The sequence below is a fragment of the Amblyomma maculatum genome, chromosome 11 (assembly GCF_055883805.1).
Source record: "Amblyomma maculatum isolate TAMU_Amacu chromosome 11, ASM5588380v1, whole genome shotgun sequence".
Taxonomy (NCBI): domain Eukaryota; kingdom Metazoa; phylum Arthropoda; class Arachnida; order Ixodida; family Ixodidae; genus Amblyomma; species Amblyomma maculatum.
Window position 1 is genome coordinate 89,715,564 of NC_139354.1, and position 22,158 is coordinate 89,737,721.

General features: G+C 43.9%; 1 long non-coding RNA gene across 1 annotated transcript; it reads left to right on the forward strand.

Annotated features, from left to right (window-relative positions):
* The first annotated feature begins 16,601 nt into the window (after nucleotides 1–16,601).
* Nucleotides 16,602–19,995, forward strand: LOC146174353 (uncharacterized). Its single transcript, XR_014701920.1, has 3 exons — nucleotides 16,602–16,783; nucleotides 17,258–17,340; nucleotides 19,876–19,995. It is a non-coding gene; the product is annotated as an uncharacterized LOC146174353 (long non-coding RNA).
* The last annotated feature ends 2,163 nt before the right edge of the window (nucleotides 19,996–22,158 follow it).

A 22,158-nucleotide genomic window follows, 5' to 3' on the forward strand; every position in this document is an offset into this window, starting at 1 on the left:
CCACTCTTAAATACCTAAACCGAAACCCAAATGCATATTATTTATCATATCAAAGACTACTTTACTGCATAGGGCCAAATATCACTGGTAGTGAAACAATTGATAAATTGGCAAAGGGGAGAAACGAGACAAAATTTTGGAATATATCTTGTATTTATTCAAATATATAACATTACAGCTCCGCTGAGTTTGACTAAAGCATAATCATTTTCTTAAAAAACTTCTATATCAAAAGCAACGAATGCATGCTACATGCGATCAAAAAATCGACAGCTTTCATGCAAATTATCAGTCCCCATTAGCACATAAGTTTTAACAGTCAAATTTTTACATGCATGCTAAAAACTTCCGAGAGCACTCTGGGAACTATACTGCATAAATGATAAAGCCGTAGTCTATGCTGCACACAGTGTTTCAATTTTGAGCTCATTATTATTATCAACTAGATGAACTGCCATTATCATTGCTACTGTCATCATTGTCATTCGCACTAGCTGCAGCGTCATTTTCATCGCTGCTATCATCTTCATGGTAGACAAGGAAAATTATGATGGTGTTTCACGTTCCCCTGCGTGGCGTAGTTGTCTGCAGTGATTGATTGGTTATCCAAATGAGGGAGGTTCCATTCCTGGTTGAGAGCGCACTTTTATTCTTCTGATGACCTGAGGAGGATTGACAACTGAAACAAGCGCACAGATCTGAGTAGCAGCTCTCGCACACATCTTGTGCGCAACTCTTGCGCACGGGATTTCGTTCCATGGGCCTAGAAAGGCTGTTATCCTAAAGAGCGGCAAAACAGGAAGCAAGAAAGCGAAATGATACGATTTTGGCTCGCAAAAGATTCACTTATTCCTGCCGCATTAGGGGGAGGTGGATTCTTCAAAAAGCCATTTTGATGAAAACGCCCCAAGTAGTACCTGGTCACTATTAAAAGCCTAAATACCTGGCCCAGCACATTCTTACTACGGCGGTAATAAATAACGGATGGAGGCCGAAATTTTGAGCAATAAAAATGCAGTTATTATGCCAAAAATTCACTGTGAAAATTAGTATTTGAACAGTAAACAGATAAACATGGTTAGTAAGTTTATCAAAACTACATATTTAAAAACATGTCCACATCGACACAGAGTACCTGCCAAATCCGGAATGACGATTTGTGAATTCCAAAGTAGGGAATGATGATTTGTGAATTCAAGAAAGGCGCGAACTTTAGAGACAGCTCATCAAATGCCGGCTCGTAGTGGATCGCACCATTAACCTGGGGCGTCACAGCTAAGGGGCGGTAGCTGTCTGTCGCGGGAAATTTTTGAAGTTTTGTTACCAATAATTTCAAGCACATTTGATGCACAAAAGAAAAACAAGCAATGAACGCCTAAAAGAAAGACATGCTCTTCGAAAAACGAAACTAAGGTAAACATTGCATTATGTAAAGTTGGTTTGTAGCTGCTTTTAGTTTCTTAGCTAGGGCTCCAGCCGCGTTCCACATGTGATGTAGCCCTATTGAATATAGGTTTATATATATGGGACCAATTCATACCAGATCAATGGATGCATGCTCGTTTTAGTAGTTGTAAGATGTGTGGTTGTACGATATAGGGATTGTAGAATGTGGTCTGCAGCTCCTGTTGTGGTGCTGAAAAAAAAAGAAAAAAAAATATCCGCGCCGGTAACGATTCGGCTTATTATCCCACATCAGCGAGTACACTAACCACTACAATACCGCGACCATTGGTTACCAGGGTATAGTTGTGTTTTTCTAGCATCGTTTTATTGTTTCGCATATTTGTATCTTCTCGTAAAGTGCGGTAGTCCTTTGGCGGTTATCGTGTAAACATGCCTAATATTTTTTTTCCGGCCAGCAGGCATAGCTAATATTATCCATCATTATAATGTATCGGTTTTTGCACTTACATTTGAGAATATCCCAATATGTCATGTGTTGCATGTTTTTGTCGTGTCAGAGCGCGTTTTTTCTATCTCTACAGAGACATCGCATCCAACGAGAGGTGTTAACAAATATATTTCGTTCAATTTTGAATGACATAGTGCAGCGGCTGCAATATTTCACGTCTAATTAACACCTTTGCATATGCAAACACTCATATAAGCATCACTATTGACATACAGCTATCGATGAATAGCTCGAAAGGGGGCTACATGTTTTAGTTACTTGCCAGATATTTTCCCTGTTCCTGAACAAAGCCTATTTCATTCGCTGTGCATTCGTATTACAGCTCCTCATCAATTGCTGAACATAAGGTCGGAAGGCGTACAGCGATTGTGTCTTGTAGTTAAAGTATAAATGTATATGCTGATGAGAGCCCGTATTGATAATAAAAATATTATTTCAATGATTTTCAACTTATTCAAATTTCAAAACCTGTTCTTTAAATATTTATGAAATGTAGCTGGGACACGACAGCCGTATATCAAAATATGCCTTCACAACCTTGCATAAACTTCTCTTGGTGGTATGGCATCCCATCCAACTCCAGTATCAAGGTACACCAGAGTTATACATCTGCCCATGGAAATGCAGTGCCTATTCACACCTCCGATATCTCCAGAAATATATACCACATAAGAAATGCAGAAATTAGAGTTGCCTGTTAGAACGCAGGACGTACATGTATATCCTGTGCGTCTTCCTACTAGCTCTGCATGCTTCTTTATGGGTCGTTTATGCCCCAAATCGACTTCTGCATACTCTCAATTTATTTCAAACATGAACTATTTCACACAAGTCGCATATAGGCTTAATCAATAGGGGGTGACTCGTCAGAGGGAGACTTCTATCACATCCATACTAAAACAATATATTCGTTAACGTGCCTGAAATTGTCGTACTAGCCGCACGTCAGCTGCTATCAGTGTCTTGCACTGCAGGCGCATTGTGAGAGGGCGTCGCTCTCACCTTTTCGGGAGGTGCGGGGTTCGATCTCCACTGCCACCGTGTACCCACCGGTTTTCAATGGGTACAAGATTTCCCCCGGCCTGATGCTCGGCTCTTCTGGGGTGAAATGCTTGGGAAAATGTGTTATGGCCACATAATGGGCTTTTTGCCGCGCAAGGCGGACTTATTGTTGTCCGATGGCGGAACGGATCACTGCCACATTGGCGCAACTACTTAGGTCCGAAGCGTGGCCTTGTCCCATTGAAAACCGGTGTTTTACTGGGATGTGTTAGAAAGGACACTTAAAAAAGACCTGTCATTGACGCCACGTGGAATTCGGCACTTGACAACTGTTAATGATGATTTTCAGTATCACCTCATCATGCTATTGGGCCTTCACAGTATTTGGAGGAGTAGGATGGCGTATAGACACTGTGATGTCGATGCACGATCTGTATGTGGGTATTTTGTTGAACAAGTGTATAAACTAAAAGAAATTTTGAAGCAGCAAGACGCTGCGGAGGAGGTCTTCAGTGTGATGGGCGAACTTGTGTTAATGAAAGTCCATTAGACACGGTTGTCAGCCAAGGGGCATGGCAACCACGATCTTTTACTGATGTACTTGTACCAATTCATGCAATAAAGAAAAAAAAAGCGTGGCCTTGTGGTGGAGCATCCGCCTCGTGTTCGGTAGGTACCAGGTTCGATCCCTGGTGCCGCCGGGTACCCACCAGCTTTTCAATGGGTACAAGCTTTTCCCCGGCCTGGTGCTCGGCTCTTTGGGGTGAAATGTTTGGGAAAGGGGTCATAGGTCCCAAATAGTTGCACCGACGTGGCAGTGATCAGTTCCGCCATCGGACAACAATAAGTCCGCCTTTTGCGGCAAAAGCCCATTATATGGCCCTTTTTTTCTTGAACCAACATTTTGGTTGATGGCCCCTTTTCTCAAGCATTTCACACCAGAAAAGCCGAGCACCAGGCCGGGGGAAATCTTGTACCCATTGGAAACCGGTGAGTACCCGGCGGTACTGGGGATCGAACCCCGTACCTCCCGAATGCGAGGCGGATGCTCTACCACAAGGCCACCGCTTCGTTGACAGTTGACAGCCGTGTGGTGTGGACGCGTGTTCCATCGCTCCTCCGATTTCACGTGGCTACCGGAAACGGACGGACTGGCGACAGCGGGAGCTTCCGAAGCATCAAATAGATGAGTTCTTTCTTTTATTAACTTTATTTCGTTTGCAGCTAGTTAGGTTAGGTGCAGCCTAAAGAATAGATTTTAGCTCTTGGTCCTAGCGGCCTGGTTTTTCGTGCCGGCAGCTAGGTTTTCTTGGCGTTCATTATTTAGCTATCTTGTTTAGATAAATATTTTTTTTTCTAGGCTATTGGCATTCGCAGAATTTGTTTTTAACGCGTGTTTGCTAATCGTTTCTTGTGTCTTCTTTTGGAAATTTGTATATTCTGAGAATTCGTAATAGATATAGTTCAGTCGATGAGCGCTTAAGATGTGCAATCAAAAGAAGGTAAAGTGTACTCAGTGTCAGGCGCAGGTTAATCTCAAGAAAACGCGTTTTGACTCTGTAGGTGAAGCAGAAGGCAGCAACCTTTTGTGTCGATGTTGCGTACTGAGTGCTCGTCTAGATAGATTTGATCAAGAAAGGGGCAGTTTAGTGTCTCGTGTAGATGATTTAGAAAATGAAGTACGTTTGTTAAGAGCGGAAAATCAGAAACTGCTTGGACAGCTTACTCAAATTGAAAAAAAAAAGGAGGCTGACTTTATCCTTGGAACCAACGAGGACGAACATTCCAATGCGGGCCACGTGGCTGGGGCCAGCACTGGTATGGAAGGCATAAGCAAAATAGGTCAGGCGGATCCGAACCGTCAGAGTTATTTAGAAGCAGCTAAGACGCCGGAAAAAAAGAAAGAAGTAAGGAAGAATGAAAATCCCAGAGATAAGGACACAGATAACCGAAAGCAGGAGCCAACCGTTCGGAGAGGGAGAGAGAAGGCCCAGGTGCTTATCGCCGGAGATTCTAACATGAACAGCTAGGTGCAAGCGAGATATCTTGGAACGTGTAAGGGGTTATAAGAGAGTGTTGGTTGGAGCCTTCCAAGGGAGAACAATGAGGGCAGTGCTAAAAGAGAGTAAAAATAGGCTGTTGAAGAATTTCGCAGAGCGCAGTATGGTAATAGCAGCCGCGGGGCTAAACGATGTCCTAAATGGTGACGCTGCAGGAGTGGTGGAAAGTTTAGCTAAGGGAGTTGACGAGATCAGGGAGATAGCACAGCAGACGCAGATAGTTGTATGCACAGTACCAGAGGTGCTAGGATTGAACGGAAAGATGGAAAAGGACGTGGTGACAGTTAATCAGGACATAAGAAAGTTAAGCCTGGAGAAGCGTTTCGAAGTGGTTGAGGTAAACAGGGAGGTACACAAAGCAGGTTTTGGTAGGGTTTTTCAGCGAGATGGCATTCTTTTTAACAGAAGGGTGGGAGCAGAGATCGGCTGGCGCCTGGCAGGCAGGGCTGTAGCTTTTTTAGGGGGTCCGCGAGGACTCCGTGCACAGAGGTAATTAGACGTGAAGCAGAAGAAAGTGTAATAATGGAAGCTGAGCCCCCAAAAATGGCAAAGAGTAGGTCGAGAAAGAAAAGTACAAAAAAGAAATTTAACACTACAATCAGCTACATAAACATGCAAGGAGGTAGAAAAAGAGCGAAATGGCTAGAGATAGAACAGCAGTCGAAGGATGACAAAATAGGTGTGTACGCTCTTTGTGAGACTCATCTCAGGGATCTAGAAGATCCGCCGTTTATAGAAGGCTACGTCTGGGAAGGGTGCAACAGAACGAGAACGGAAAAAAAAGGGTGGAGGGGTAGGTATGTTGATACACCAGGGAACAAATTGGCAAATAATTAAATCATCTTGTAAAGAACATATCTGGGTTTCACGAACAATTGCCGGCATAAGGACATGGCTAGGGGTAGTTTATTTAGGAACAGGACATCAATGCAGGCAAGAGAACAGAGATTTTGTAGAATGTCTCAGTGACGATATAAGCCAATTTGGAAACGGGGCCAATATTATTCTACTGGGGGACATGAACGGCCACATAGACGATCTGGATGGATACACGGATTGTAACGGCAAGCTAATGCTAGATTTCTGTGAGCGACACGATCTAGTTATAGTAAATAGAGAAAAAAAAATGTGAAGGCCAAATCACGTGGGAATTCCGCAACAGGCAGACGACCATTGACTATTGTCTAATGTCGCAGGAAATTTATAGCAAGGTCACTAAAATTAAATAGACAAAGAAGGGGAGTGTAGTCTGGGAAGTGATCATAAACGTATTAGTCTGCAGATGGGGTCCTTGATGAAAAGAGAAATGGAACTTAGACAAAATGTAAACGCAAAATTAACCGACGATCAAATAGCGCAGATAGCAGCAGACATACAAGAAGCAATAAAGAAAAGCCCCATGGAAGACTGGGATTATGAACATGTAGAACTACTCATAATGAGGAAAATTCAGGAGGTTAAAGTAGCAGACTGCTGGAATGGAAAGAGGAAGCCACGGAGCTGGTCGAATAAGGAAATCAGGGAAGCTATTGAACAACGACGGGCTGCTTCAAGGGAACACCGAATTGCAAAGAAAGCACAGGTATCTCAGGAGGAAATCGACCAAAAATGGGAATCATATCGACAAAAGAAACTTCAAGTGCAGGCCCTCGTCCAAAGTAAAATAAGACAGTCCACCGATAGCTGGATGGCTGATATACACGATGCCTCTAGAGGCGGAGCAAGAAAATTCTGGAACCATATAAGCTGGCTAGGGAAGGAGAATCAAAGAAAGCGGGATCGGATTCAAGATAACGAGGGAAATTGTTTAAAGGGAGATAACGCAGTGAACTACATTACATCAGTTATAGCCGAGTCATTTAAGAGCGACGATAGGGTAATCTCCGAAAATCAGGAAGCAACACAAGGTAGCAGAATACAAATCAGCTTAGAACTGACCAATCTAAACTGGAAAAAGGCAGAAAAAAATATTCCTAAAAACACTTCTACAGGAATAGACGGAATTCCAATCAAGCTGATTAATGAACTCGGTCTAAAAAGTAAGGAAACGTTGTTAAAAGCTCTGGAAACAGTCATAACGAATAAGCAAATTCCGGACAGCTGGCGGCAGAGTAAAATGAATTTGGTTTATAAAGGGAAAGAAGACAGGATGCACATAAAATCCTACAGGCCGATTACCATAACATCTGTTATGTACAGGTTAGTCATGCAGGCGGTGAAATTAAAGGTGCAAGCATGGGTTGAAAGTAACAAGGTACTCGGAGAACTTCAGAACGGCTTTAGAAATGGTAGGCGCTTAGATGATAGCCTGTTCGTGCTTACCCAATGCATCGAAATATCTAGAATGGAAAATAGACCTTTGTATTTGGCCTTCCTAGACATAAACGGGGCGTACGACAACGTAAGCAGGGAACTCCTGTGGAATATACTAAAAGAAGAAGGTATCGGTTATGAGATAATAGAGTTCCTACAGGAAATATACCGGGATAACAACGTAGAAATTACGTGGGAAGGAATAAGAAGTACGGAGGATGTCAAAGTATGCAAAGGATTAAGACAAGGCTGTCCTCTATCACCGGTGCTGTTCATGCTTTATATGATAAACCTGGAACGGAGGTTACAAGACAGTAACCTAGGTTTTAACCTGTCATATAGATTAGGTGGAAAGGCGGTAGAGCAGCGCCTCCCCGGTTTGATTTATGAAGACGATATTGTGCTGCTAGCTGAGAGTCTGGAAGAATTGCAAACTCTAGTTAAGTATTGCGGAGACGAAGGGGACGCTTTAGGCTTCAGTTTCAGCGCAGTTATGTCGGGTCTAATGATTTTCAACGGCTCAACTGATCAGGGTCTTAAAATACAAGGCCTTGAAACACCTAGAGTAGCATAATATAAATATCTGGGGGTATGGGTAAACAAAGGATGGGCATACATCGGAAAGAATGAGCAATCACTTAAGGCCAAAGGGCGAAGGAATGCCGGGATAATGAAGCATAAGGCATTGTGGGGATACAATAGGTATGAGGTTTTGAGGAGTATTTGGAAAGGAATTATGGTGCCCGGACTCACTTTCGGAAATGCGGTTTTGTGCCTAAAATCAGAGGTACAGTCGACATTAGAAACAAATCAGAGATCCGTTAGACGATTAGCACTAGGTTCCCACGGCAAAACTACAAATGAGGCGGTACAGGGAGATATGGGCTGGGCATCTTTCGAAGTACGGGAAGCTCAGAGTAAAATATTATATGAGGAACGCCTGAGGAAATTGGACAGTAACAGATGGGAAGCTAAAGTATTTAAATACCTGTACCTAAAAAGCGTTGACTCACAATGGAGGAAAAGAACTAGGAAAATAACTAGTAAGTATGCTAGTAACAAGGACGGAGAAATAAAGAGCATTAAGCAACAGGTGAAAAACACAGAAGGTAAAAATTGAATAAATTCGATGGAAAAGAAACAGAGTGTGGAATTATACCGAAAGTGGAAAATGCAGATCAGGAAGGAATATTTCTTTGATAACTCAAGAGGCAGTGCCCTACTTTTTGAAGCTAGATCAGGGTGCCTTAGAACACGCAGCTACAAAAAGAAATTTAGCAACGGAGATGACGCATGTGCTGTATGTGAAAACTCCAGTGAAACAATTGACCATATTATACTCGAATGTAATGGTATCCATCCGGAAGTTGGTGCAGGCGCAATCACTGTTCCTGAAGCTCTGGGGTTTAGAGATAACAGTGGCCGAGTGAATAAACCGGCGGTGGAAACTAGCAAAAAACGACTGGAAGATTGGTGGCTTAAAAGCAGAGAAGTGACATAATGTTAGGAATGTAGGAACAAAATTGAATAAATAGAGTGATGGTTTAGTTAACCATTCTAAATCAATAATTAAGATATAGGGAGAAAAATGAGCATGATAGCTACTGCTACCACCCCGTTTCAAAGGGGACGCTCCTATATTCCATCCATCCATCCATCCAATGCGAGCATACCTGCAGATTGTTTGCCTCCGCTACATCAACATCCTTGAGGAAGGATCACGAGTCTCTAATACGGCCGCTACCCAGGGTTTGCCTTTGGAAGGTAGTACAGGCTATGCGCGCTCGCAGAGTCACCCACCGAACTTAGCGCTCCTTTCTATGTTCAGGTAGTAATAGAAAACGAAACGATATCATTTAAACCGCCTCACATATTTAGGGTTTTTGAAGATGCTTTGCCAAACTTTTCAATTAGCAGGACCTCGGCAAACGGGGTTATTTCAAAGAAAAAAGTAGTTCGATTCTGTAACAGTTCGTGATTAGTTCCGGCTATGAATGATGAGGTGTTTACTGAAAGGCATGAAGCAGATATTCGCAACTGTCCCAGATTGGTCACCTTGCGTTTTCTAGCTTTTTTATATATTCTTGATTGCTTGTTAGTTCAGTTCACAAATACATTTTTACTTCACGACCTTAACCTCAGTTGTTTTGCAGAGGCGCAGTAGTTCTCAAGACAAACGAGGGTGCAATAGCCTCGCGTCCAGATTCTTGGCGTTCTATAATTTATTAAACACTGACTACAGTTATGCCACATCGTAACGTTGGTAGACGATTCCTTTGCAAGTGATGTCTTTGCATACGAGCACGAGAAGGGAGTATGGGGGCTCTTCATCTCTAGCAACCAAGTTAAGACATTCAATAGAGTAGAACACCCGTACCTCGGCATTACTTATTTGCCATGAGCTCCAGGCGAAGTTTTGTCGCATCGCTTTCTATTCCGGACTAGAAATTTAGTTGCTATTAAAGGGCCAGTAATTGCCTAGCATTTTTGTGTGGCGAGGTATGCTCCACTGGTTCTCCTGTCAACGCCCCTCGTGTTGTCCCTGGACCCTCTACTTCATTGTCCTCTATCATCAGCTCACTTGCGCGGTTTTCCTATAACCGGTCAAGAAACAGTGACGTACACTATCGCCTTAGATAGATGACAATTCCATCATTATTCGCGAGAGCTGGACCTTACACATATTTTGGAGATGCTTACTGAGTATTACAGCTGTTTTTTTTTTTTTTTGGAACACAGCCTAATGCTAGTAAAGGCTATTGCAAGCGCGTTAGTTCATTCATTGACAATTTGCCAGTGCTCATTACATCGTGGATGCGACGGCACAATCCTTGGTATTTACTTTCGGCAGCGTGGAGTTTCTTCGCGCACATTGGGCGATGTGTTTCTACGGACAACAAATGTAATTTCCAGAGCGGCCAACTTTAGCTGTCTATGACACTAGAGGTGACGATCGCTAAGCGCCAAGCATTAGTCATCGCGTTTTTCGGGGCACGTGTTATTCTTCTTCCGCGACACACTGCTGAACGACTCACATCTCTTCTCATTATCTTCCTCTGTGAATGGGGACTGCATGCAAACACAGGAGGTATCGGACTACCAAGTGTCAGGACAGTATGCAGAGCTATCAGCTCAAAATTGACTGGAACATTATTATTTGACCCTTATTACCCGGTGTGCTGGCTGCTGCTCTTCTGAGAGAGCGCAGCACGTTGAGTATTTGCTTGGTACAGGCACAAAGGACCGAGGGCCGAGAATTCACTGCCGTTCTATCGATCAAGGTCCCTGCTAAAAGTGCATTAACGCTGCGATTCCAGATGCAAGCCTACTTGAAACCATGCGTACCTTGTGAATTGATGGCTGCATCTTGGCTTAATTGAATGAAGGGCGCACCGCGGTGCAGAAATGGGAGCGATGAGCGGGTAGCTCAGTGCAAAGTGAAGGGGTGGTGAAACTTCATTATCAGCAGATACATAGGAGCAACGTGAGTGGTTAACACCCGCTCAAACGGCCGCAATTTATTGGGGGCTCATGGCCATTGAAGTGCGAAATTTTAAGTAGAAGAGGCATTTGGTCGCCCTTGGACGAGGAAGATCCTGGCATCAGGAGTTGTGTTGCCAATGGTTGGTGCCCAACAACCGCGACACCAACAACAGCGACACCAACGGAACAAGTTCGCCAAACAAGCCGCAAACCGGCTTCCGAACCAGCTTGCTCCCCAACAGCATGTCACACCGCACGAACAGCCGGGAAGCTGAACCGGTTGCTCCAGTGTTACTATGGTGTGACAGTGCTCGGCAACGAAAGCAAGCAGGAAAGAGTGTCCATCAACGCTGTTTCGCCTGTTCGCCGGCCGGGCGAATTTCCGGGAGACAAAACACCAACCTAAGTAATCATATCTGAGCGGATTGACTCATGCCTGCGCATATCCTACGTGCAGATACTTTTTTTTGCATACGTTGGATACTTATGGCGTCTTGCGGGCCACGTATGCTCCCTGCAAAACGCCGCGGCGGCGGTCACGAGCAGTCGAGCCAGATTGCTCCGGCCGCACACCGGCGCTTCGTGGGGATCCTACGTACATGCTGCGATGTAAATAATTGTCGAATATACCTTACTATAGCCGAAACTTTACTCAATTTCCCTTTTAATTGAGTAACAGTTCTGAAGCCTGCCGCAGACGGCGCGCCCATGGCGCCGCGTTGCATGTCCGTATCGCAGCCGGGACCTGGGAGTCGTGACTCGTGAGCCGGCCGTGTAGAGCTGCTTGGTTTAATGCAGTTTACGTTCGTATAAGAAATGTTGCTATTAGAAGGACTCGCTGATATACCTGTGCAACAGCAGCATGCCTGCGCAAAGCGCAGAGCTTCGCTAACGCCGCCTCCCGCGGGTGGCGATGATATGCGTACTCGTCGCTAGACCTAGTCCGTTTTGGCGGACGGCACTCCTGATTCCTGGACAGGTCAACGGCTTCAAAATTGTGATAAAGATTCGTTCCTTTTTTGTCATCGCTTTACAGGGAAGCCTATCTGAGTAAAATACATCGGATAAGACGTGCGTTTCGCGGCCGTACTTACCGCAAGTAGCACCGACTGCTGTCGTCCACTAGTAGCATTGGTCGGCGGACCGGGTCGCACCGGCACTTCGTGACGATTGTACGCGCATCTGGCGATGTAAGCAATCGTCGATTTCAGTTCACTGTAGCTAATTTTATCGTTCGATGACCATTTTCATCCGTTAATTTTCGCGTATTTCATCCACAATCAGCAAATGTGTACGCGAAAGCAGCGCTCAAGGCCGTGCACGAAAGCGGTACATCAGTGCGACGATAACTAAAGCCCACAAACCCACGTGGAGTTAAGATGGAATTCTCAGTTCCATTCTACGTGGCCAAATGTTCTACTCGAGAAGCAACGACGTGGCGGAAGCTGCGGCGGCTCCGTGCACGGCTAGCTCCTTTGTCGGTAAAACGCGGCGGTACGTGTAAGACGACGCTTCGGTACTTCGCCGCGCACCAAACAACCTCTTCTACGCGACTGCTGGTTGGTGCCTCGATTCTCACGGCTTGAATCAAGGCTGTAAACTGATGATGAACACGTATTACGTGATCGGCTCAGCGAAGGTTACGTAGGTGAGCTGTATGGTTGTGCGGTGAGAACGACTCGGCTTCCGGTGGAGGAACTCCACTCGTGTTGTGTTTCAAGCCAAGGAGGTGTTCTGCCGGACTCGCGTTCTTATGGTCGAAGCCTGCATGGACCGTGAATCCCGATGCACCCAGCCGGCGCCAAGTGTGAATTGCGGCCCGTGACTGCAAAAAGCCACAATATCCTCTCCGAGATCATCGACCGGGTCGAATATGCGACTCCTGGACAGGTGTGCAGATAAATAAAAATTAAAAAAAAACTTAAAACGAAATGTTGATAAATCTCATGTAATGTCTTCTCTGCAGTAAGTCTCTGCCCATTCCTCCAAACCTCACACACTTTTCTCAGCCCCGAGTATAGCGTACGAATTTGGATGAAATTGTAGCGAAATGGGCGCCTCCTGACATCGGCGCCGCAACGACCAGAAAGTTTCCGCGGTGTGACACGGCGTTGCCCAACTGTCGAAGAACAAGTCTGCGAGCGCTGAGGACATGCTTCTGATCAGTTCGTATTGGGGCGATGTAACAGTGTTGCCAACACTACGCGAACATGCTGTTGAGGGACCGAGTTGACCAAATGTTTCCGCAGTGTCACTTCGAAGTGTAGAACGTGGGAAACACTGCAGCATGGGGTTTTTTAAAGTTATGTTGCATATGTAATGAGGCGCCTTCTGTACAGAATCTATTCAGTTTGTGGCCGCTAAGGAATCCTTGCCCAACGGAGTTGCATTTCGGCAACTTTTTGCATGCGTTGATTTTATGTTTTGGCGCAGCTGCTGTTGGAGTGAGGAAATAATACAGCCCGCAAGGGCAATGTGTCTACCACTGCAGAATCTGCAGCCAAGTAAAAAAATCCACCAGGATGGTTTGGAAATACCAAGATTTCCTGGTATGCGTGGTGCAGGCACCAGACCAGCCTGGTGTGTTTTACGCGTTGGGCGCCATCTGCTGGTGTATTCTGTTGGCTAGTTCGGCACCAATTACTGCTCGAGTGTTCTAAAGGTAATTTGGGCGCCATCTGCTGCTTGTGTTTTGGACTAGGGTGCCAGCCTCCGCTCAAACGTAGGCACGCGCTTCGAGGTACCGTATTCTGAAGGGTAGTTGAGCGCCATCCGCTGACTTTTGAAATTAACGCCGGTGATACTTACACACTGAAAAAAAACAAAGCAAATTGAACTGAATTTTTATAAGATGAGAGTTCGGATTACAGCTTATACTGTGATGTGGCATTTGATCTGCTGTGGTGTGGTGGGAGAGGAAATCAGTGCTCATTAATTTTAGAGTGCATGGCAGATACAACATGTCTATAATTTAGTACAGAAAGCTGGGCTGCTCTCTGCTCTAGGTTTGGAGCTTCGTTACACATACTGTTTCTGATTACTGTGAAAAATGACATGGTAATGTGTCTTCATGAGTAAAACATTCAGGGGGCACTTTGTGTAACTAAAGTGCTTCAAAGCGAAAGCTCTAATTAGAGACAGGTGCCGTTCGACAGTAAGACGTAATTACCGGCAACCCAAAGTCCCAATTTTGTCAGTGTAAACTTTCACTAATTGCCTATAACAAGCACGCTAATGACCTAACTACACTGTAAAAACAAAAACACCTTTTTGGGCATTTGTCTGATTCAAAACGCCCATACACCATGAGTCAAGGGTGTTCTTGCCATTGGAAATCACCTCTTGCATGCCAAAGAGGTGCTTTGGTTGGAGAATATGCCTTAGGGTGTTACGTGCAAGCAATATCACCTAACATGCTGGGGGTATATGGCTGCGTAACTTCGTAGCCTTTTATACACAAGCGGCGCTGCTAATATAAACCAACACCTAAATAAAGCACCCAAAGTAACGCTAAAATTAAAATTACACACGAGTGCTTTCTAAAAATGAAACAGAAACTGAAACAACATTTCACCGCCAGGAGGCCGCCGGTAGCTACGAACGCTCTTTTCAAATTTCACAATATGGCCGTTAGCACTGTGGGGTGCGTTTCGACCACGTTTCGGCGAATGCTGAATGTGCTTCTTCGATTGTTTACCCTCGTGAAATGTGTTGCATTTCCCATGCATATGTGTTACAGAAGTGTGTACGCTTGTGAAGTGCCTTGTACATGTGGTGTTTAACGCTAACGGGCATTTATCGTGTCGGCAAGTGTCCGGGCTTCTTTTTGCTTTGCTCAGGCGGAAGGACTGCTGCACCGCTTTATGTTTGAGATGTTCGAAAGAAGAAGGCATGGACGATTTTTTATTCTGCGTGACTAAGAGGTATATGCGCCGACTACATTGCACTCGCGCTGAAATCGCACTGGTTGGTTCGGTGCCGGGGATACGAAGGCGGACAGCGTACTGCGCGGCTGACGCAATCGTCTGTAAAGGTAAGCATATTGTCACGCATACTGCGCTTTGTGGAAACAGTGTCCTACCGGATTGCTGCATTCTGTGTCTTTTTGTGCCGGAACGCTAAAGAATGTGCTGAAATGAAAACGTAGGACACGCGCTTGTTTTCACCTGGCTGCCAAAATGACATCGCACATGTGGTAGATGTCGCGGCGAGTTACGCAGATTTCGCGCAAGAACACGAGTCTCAACTTTCTGTATGTGCTACGTTTCCTTGCATTTTGTAAGCGCAGGAGGTTCACGAAACGATTTTCGTTTCTTGACAGTTCGACACTTGCGCTCAGTTCGCAACGACTCGGTTTTGTTCTACCGTTTCCGTTCGTGCGGCAAGGTCATGTTGGCGTACTACCTTAATTCTCCTAGCACTCTCGACTCCCGCCTCCACCCTTATCTCTTACACTTCGCTCTCGCTCTCCTGAAGTCTCCTTCATTCTTTCACTTTCTTTCACTCGGAGCGCTGCGACTCCCCCCCCCCCCCCCCCCCCCATCCCGCCTTTTTTTTTTTTTTTACTCGGAGCATAGGCGCGCGCCGTCCTGCTGCTCGGGGAGCGTTTTCCCGCAGCCCTTTGTTTACACTTTGTTCGAGAAGGCTATGTTCGTTCTCGGCGGCCATTAGCGCGGCACGCCTCTGCGCTCGTGCTCTCGGCATCGAAGTGCGCCGGCCGGCCGGCCTTGTTGCATAATAGTTTATTCCAAACTGCGTAAACTATATGCCGCTATCATCAGCATATGTTAACTTCCCCGCGTCTGGATTTGTCTTTTTTGATCACAATGGGAGCATTTTTCATTTTACGGGGACCATATTTTGCGGTTGCATGGAGTGTGAAGTTGCATTTTTATTATACTGCTTTTGTTATGGCGTTTTCTTTCGCTCTCGAAGAATCATTTAGGTACGTATTTTATTTTCAGCAAGACTTCAATTAAGGCACTTGTACACGTGCTAAGTCAGCTGATGTGATTCAAACCATCCAGTTTTTATTATTTTTGTGGTCACATTTCAACATAACTGTTTGACCGCATTACTTGATTTTTGTAGTGTCTTCAGACTAGAATAAATGGATATTCGATACTGATGCCTCAGCATTCAAGTAGAGGTCGACAGCTTGAATTCTGTGGCCAAATATTGTACCGGATGTTGCTATTACAGAGTTTGATTCTGACCAGATGTTTACTTTTTTTTTGTCTTTTGCTTAAATGTACATATGAAGCGGTTATCATAGCCTTAGTCGCATATGTTTACCTACTTTGCGCATCACAGTGCGCACATTGCAGGCAAATTTGTGACTTACTGTTATTAAAAAATTTGTAATGTATGTGTTGAAAGCAGTTTACTGATTTAAAGGGCCCAGAAGACAATTTGACTTTCATATGATAACGATGCATGTCTGTAGATTGTCTCTAAGAATTGAAGCCTACTTTTTAAAGCTGAGCGTGGACCCTTAGTTTAGAGATATATTACATAATTTATTGCCATTCAGCCGTGTGCCAAGTTGAGGGGAGGAGGATCATAATTTCTGCTTTGTTATTTTTTATATTAGACCTTCCTTAATATTGCTTGCAGTTTGGTGATGAGTGGCAAAATACGGATGGTTTTTGCAGTTTTCTAACCTTAGTAAATATTTGTATTTGCTGTTGGCTAATGCTAATTTTTGTGTTTTGTTTTTTTTCAGATATGTACAAAGGCATCAATTGCCTTAGCTTTTGTACAATGATTTTTATATTCAGTTAATTAAAACATTGAGTAAAATGAATTCTTTATGGCTACCATTCACACAAACTTGCAGTTCTTACATGACTTCAACATCTGATCAAGAAGGACGGCAAAGAGGCAGTTGAAATTGGCCTTAACAAGACACTTGTCTTGGTTTTGAAGGACACCATTCGTGCAAGAAAAAAGGGCATTGCCCGGGTGCTCGAAGTATGTTCTGAGGGAATACGTGAAAGGAGAAACAAGCGTAAGTATTAAGCTGTTTCCTTCTGTTTGCTGCATGTGCTATCTAATTGGCAGTTTTTCGCTAAATGCCTACATTTTTGTCATTTTGCATTGCCTTATAGATATACTAAAAACATGGCTGAGCATCAGAAAGAATAATAAAACTATAACTAGCCTGTGCATTTCTTCATATGTAACAATTTTCGCATTAGCTAAATTTAAATTACTTATTGTTCTTCTCCATTGTAATGGTGCAGCCTTTTCGAATCTGTTCAACTAGTAGCAGAGAATTAGGTGATACCTGATTCAAATCTTCAAAAGCATTGCTAATTTTTGCTGTCAGATGTCTGGCTTTCAGTTTGCGTGCCTCTAGATGTTTTCAATTTTGTTTATTTGCCTTCCTAAATTAGACAATAAATTATCGCCTCAAAACTCGGCTGTCTCTTTTTACCTGCAAGGAGGTACACCATTGTTGTGTTGCTTGTTTCTATTGTAGATGTACAGACAGTATGCATTCTGCAACTCCTGGCAAACATTGGGAACCAGCCGGGAGCTTTGGATGTTATGTTTGTATCATTTGTAAGTTTTCTCTTTGTCATTTGAATATTCAGGAAGCCTACTTGAAACCGACATAAGCGAATTTTCTTTGTTTCTAAAATGGCTTACAGTTCAAATAGAAATTCAAATAGAAATACTACACAGGTTTTGATCACAACTGTGAATTCTTTCCTGTGAAAGGATTATTTGCACTGTAAGTACAATCAAAAGCACTTTTAAGAGATTCCTGCCATTACATGCTTACCACGTCGTACTGCATACAAGAATCACCTGATGAAGCGCTGGTAATGTCAAGATTGGTGCAGTGTGCCATTTGACTAAGCACTCTGCTGCAGTGGACCAGCAATGCTTTATCAGATGGCTCTTGCAGGCAGCTTGGTGGGGTTTAGCATTTGCTGGCAAGGGGTCTCTCAACCTGCTCATGCATGCTAGTACCTAACATGTTCTTAATGTCTAGAATATGTAAATCTGAGGCTGCTTCAAAATAAATATTTGCCCCATTTTCTAATCCTACAGGCTTCTGAAGGTGGGTAATGCAGTTTAATAGTGGTTTTAAAAATGCTGTAATTTGCTAGCCAAGTTTGAAATGATGTAATAATTTTAATTCTGAGATTAGGTTTACCACATTGGTTGGGAGAAAATACTGCTGTGTTTCAAGGTTTATGCTTTATAAATATAATGCCTTCAACTACAGATGCTAACATTCCATGCATTAACCATCTGGCACTGTCATAGACTTTCTCATTTATAGTAAACACTCTCAATAAATCGAAATTTGTTTTTTTTGCATTTCAAGCTAGTCAACATATTTTTAGTATTCGAACCTTTAATATTTTAAAGTGCTCAGACTGCCTGCCGCTATAACGATTAGAACTTCTTGAACACTTGAGCTTTCTGCAGCCTCTTGAGGCTCACCACTGATGTTCTGGATGTCTATGCATACAATGTTCTATGCGTGGAAAATGTTTTAACATGCTATGCTTCAGTGTTCACAATTTTTAGAGCTTCTGCTGTTTGGTTGTTTGGTAATGCTCTGCTGTTGCACATGTAATTGTCGCTCAACACAAAGCTCCAGTGTACACTTTAAATGAATAATGTGTGATGAAGTTTCAGAACTGCCACACAAAGCAGCGAGAACACTTTTTCCTTGTTACTAAACCTTAAATGTAAACACTTCAGGAACCATTGCGATGACCTAATGCTTGGCTGGTTCATACTTAGCACAAGAAGAAGTGCAAAAGTTCAGAAATGCATTATGTGTTATGTATTACATGCACTTTGTTTTTTTTTGTAGTGCCCTATCACTAAGTATGCTCTTTCCACATTTTTTGTTTGGTTCTGCAGTATCTACTTGGCCAGTGCAGGGTATGCTGTAGGCCTTGTGTGAAGCCTTCAATTGAGGCAGCTGTTAATATTTTAGTAGTAAACACCGTGTTCCAGTGCTGTCAACAAATCATTACAAATTTTGAAGGTAGCCTATAACTAATTTTATTTTCAGTTGCAAGATATTCTGCAGTGGGTAAAGTGAGTATCAGAACTGCACCAATCATGGTTGCTTAAGAAAGATGCACTCCCATTAATGCTAGAAAAAAGAAACTGCCTTAATTTTAAATTCAAGTGCACATTGAGTTCCAAGAAAACTGTGCTTACTGGGGCACTGTTATTCAATAGCCCCATTTCTCTGCCTATTTCGAAAATGATACTGGGACCAGTGCAGCCCCAGCATCCATTCAGCACTTGTTTCAGTGCATTGTGGGATACCAGCAATGCACCTGCATCGTTGTAAAGTAAATGTCAGTATTTTCTCCCATCATACAAGTGCAACCAGTGTCTTTGCGTCACAACTTCGCTGAATCTCGCAGACCACCAGCGTACCCAACAGAAATGTGTGAAAAAGAATTGGTTTCGCATTGGAAGGTGGTGGTTTCTATAATAGGGCAGTTCAATTTACAAATGCTGTTAAACCATTATGTAAAATACAAGGCAGTATTTTTGTCTTTTGGCCTGCATTACCAGTTTTTTTTAATTTGTTACCATTTTTGAAAATTTTTTCCGGTTGAAATCATTTGAATGCTGTTAGGAGTGATAGAAATCCAGCTGGTATTTTTTCCTTCTGCATACTTTAACAAGCTATTGGTTATTTACATCTTTAACTATCATAATAAACATTCCAGTTCATGTGAAATGAAAAGTTTGTGGGGCAGCATGGAAGTTCTCTAACCCAGGTGCTTTTGATGAGTGTAGCCATTTTTATTCAACAAAATAGCTTGCATGATCTGAAAATACCATGCAACAGTATGCTGCATGAATAAAAATGGGTTGACCTTACGTGCTCTCATTTATGACTTGACCAAACACTGCCAGCTTTGTGCCTCCTTAATCAACCATAACAGTATACTCTGCATTGTTAATTGTGAGATAACCACCAGTGGTTTCTGAAGGGGCCCTTTTCCAGCACACTGCTGTACACTAAAGGGGCATTGGTGTATTCTAAATATAGAGTAGAAAATTTACACAGTGTGTTCTCTTATGCACTTCTTTCACATTTCTATCAAGGAACAGGAAGAAAAGCCTGCCACGCCGTGCGTCGGATATACTGGGAGCAGCATCAAAGAAGCTGAAGAGCATTTCTTCTTCATTGAGCAGCAGAAGCTTCTTCGAGTCATCGACTCCACGTAGGGTATTGTTCCAAAAATGGGTCGATTTTGTCTGTTCAATCTGTGATATGACAAGGCGTGCGATAATTTTTGCTGCTTCATAGAGCACCTCTTTTTGGGCGTATGTGAGTGGCGCGAGCGGCACAAACGTTGAACAGCTTGGTGGTGAGGTTTATCGAAGCCAGCGGCTGACTTATGGCTCGGGAATTCCCGCCTGGGCGGCGGCTGTCTGAACCTTGAACCACACCTGAGCGTCTCGTGAGTGCGATGTAAACTGACAACCCCCACCTGCAGCGTGCCTGAGACGAGTCGGCGCCGTGCCGTCCGTCCGTGTTTACCTTGTTTTGGTTGTGGTGTTTTCGTTTGAAATGGGCCTAGTGCGCAGCAATTACAGCGTCCATGTTTTGGGGCGAGAGAGTGCGATTACGGGATAATAGGCAGCAGTGCGCGGTTCGTCGACAATGGATGCATGCGAGTGAAGAAATGTGCGAAAACGTGGGCGGTGCGTCAGCACGAAGAGTGGACGCTTGAAAACTGTGCGAAGTGCGTGTGCGAAACGAATAGGCGTATTTGTAATCGTGTGGTTATTTGCTAATACAGCCATTGTTCTATTTCGTATTTTATTTGTGTGTCCAGTTTTTTCTTTCACATCTCTTCTTTTTTTCGTTCTATTGCTAACACTAGTGTGTACGACCCGAACTTATTCGACTTCAGAGATCAGCAGTGCAAATAGAACGCGTGTGAACAGATGAGACGAAGCTGCGGTCTCTTGACAGGTGAGCTGTTGATTGCTGCTGTCCTCAGTATCATTTGTATGCTTGCCGGTTGAACCGCGTTTCCCACTTGTTGCACGACCTGTAACTTTTGATCTTTTTTTGTCTCTAGTTTCTATCTGTAGTTGAAGAATGTTATAAGTTGTGGTAGAAGCTCCGAGATCACTTTACCCGCGAACAGTTGAGGCTGCACACGGGATGCAGACGGCCCGCAGGTCGGCGATCTTTCTGCGCATGCTCCAAAGGGAGCCACTGATGGCGCTCAGCTCCAAAGTATAAAGGGCATGCATTTCCTCTGGCGTAGCGAACCCGGCGTAGCGTGACTGAGCTCGAGCGACGCCAGCGCATGCGCAGAACACGTCGAACTTATTTAAGCGCCTATAGGAACATTGCGGGTACATGGCCCCCGAGATCACCTCCGCGTGCGTGTTTCTCTCCGGCCGTTCCAATCGGCGCGCGCCCCAGCCAAATGTTGTAAGTTTGTCAGTTCCTCCAGGCGCCACCAGACGGCAGTGCGCACCTAGGCGTCGATGCATCGTCCAGCCCGCTCGAGGCGTGTCTCCGCTGGCGGTTCTCTCGTGTTTTGCGCGTGTACATTGACGAAAAATTTGTTACGAGCGTGTAACGTAGCCTTTTATTTTTAGCTGGTTTTCCAGCAAAGACTGACCGTAAGGTGTGTCCGAAGTGTTTCACAATTTAAGTGTTGTGTTTACTACGGAAGAGGAGTGTTGATGTTCTTGCTGCGTTCACATAATGCGTTCAGTTCTACTTAGAATTTCCGCATTGTGCTCGTGTAGATAGTCTTCTTTGATTGTGAAACAGTTACTCGTCAAGACTACCTCGCGTAGGTGGTAGTTGTTGAGTGCCTAACGGTCGCTCGTGAAGCTGGCAGTCAATCAACGTTACGAGCGTATGCTCGAGTGGTCAAAGGCATGCATGTTTCTCAGCTGCAAGGTGTTTTTGAAGTTTGGTGAACTGATGAGACATTCGTTTTCCTCCCCATTTTTATTTCTAAGGCTTCAGCGCTTCCTTGCAAATATAACAAAATCCTGTGGAGCGTACATCCTACATTCCCTGTGTAGCGTACATGTCGCTAGCTTATGTTGCTTACTCCGAGAGGTGCTCTCTTCTAGCTTTGTGCAGCAAGGAAAAACCACGTACGCCACTGAAACAACGAAGATAATCATAGAAAAGTTGCTTAAGCCACAGCTTATTAACACAGGAAAAATAGTAACAGATCCAGTAGCTTACCGAAAAAAAGCAACAAAAACTGTTGAGCAAGATAGGAGCTGCATGTTTAGTCTTGCGAGTTTTATCTTTGCGAATGGAAAACTACGCAAGTAATCATCATGTGATGATTGAACTTTGTATATAACGAAATGTTTGTGTGTACTTCTTGATTGTGCTTG